The following is an 854-nucleotide window of genomic DNA, read 5'->3' as shown; positions in this document are numbered from 1 at the left end:
ACTTCGGCTTGCGAACACTTCGGTTCACTAGGACAGCTTTGGGGTTCAGCGTTTGCAGACCGGAGCCGTGTTTGTGCCGTTTGGGGCCGGGAGGTTTGCGCCCCCCATCCTCCCCTCTCCCGAGCCCAAGCGGCAGGTTTTGCCTCAGTCCCGAGTGACTCAGCAGGCTGTCCCAGCCAGGCCCAGCCTAAACACTGCCCACTTGGCAGACAGAGGGGGTGTTCCCCCAATTGCTCAGGGACCTGGCAGCCCTGAAAGGCGCGGGTCCCCTCCCTTGCCGTCTGGGGAACGACGCACGGAGACAGCGGCGTGCAGGCGAGTCACCCCAGGCTGCAAGCTGGCCTCTCCCCCAAAACCCTTGGCCGCACGCCCCGCCCCGCCGCCGCCGAACGCAATGGCAAGAAGCTCGGGGAAGCTCAGAGAGCAGCTTGGGCCCGGCAGTCCGCTGGCCCCCGGGGGGTTGGGGGGTGGGGTCGGGCTGATCGCAATCAAGGCGGTGTGCGCACCGGGATCCCTTCCTCCTCCCAGTGACGCAGGCACAGCCGAGGTGGGGTGGCCACAGCAGCTGTGAGAAGCCACACAGCAGCGCGCTGGGGTCTGGGTGGGGTGGCAGGTGCGTCCCGGGCTGGGAGGAGGCCAGGGATCCCTCACTGCAAACAGCCCCTCCCAGGAAAGCGTGCTCCTTGCTACACTTCTGCCAGGCCCAGGGCTGGGCGCTTCTGGAGTGGCGGCTGTAAAGGGTGGGAGAGAGTGGTAAAGGGTGTCCTCAACTGCACAGGGCAGGGTCTCTATCCTCAGAGAGCTCACAGACTAGTTGGAAAAACAGAAAGAGAAGGACGCTGGCTGTGTAAGGA

Source organism: Suricata suricatta, chromosome 15, assembly GCF_006229205.1.
Source record: "Suricata suricatta isolate VVHF042 chromosome 15, meerkat_22Aug2017_6uvM2_HiC, whole genome shotgun sequence".
Lineage (NCBI taxonomy): Eukaryota > Metazoa > Chordata > Mammalia > Carnivora > Herpestidae > Suricata > Suricata suricatta.
The sequence above is the reverse complement of the archived record's forward strand: the minus strand, read 5'-3'. Positions refer to the sequence as shown.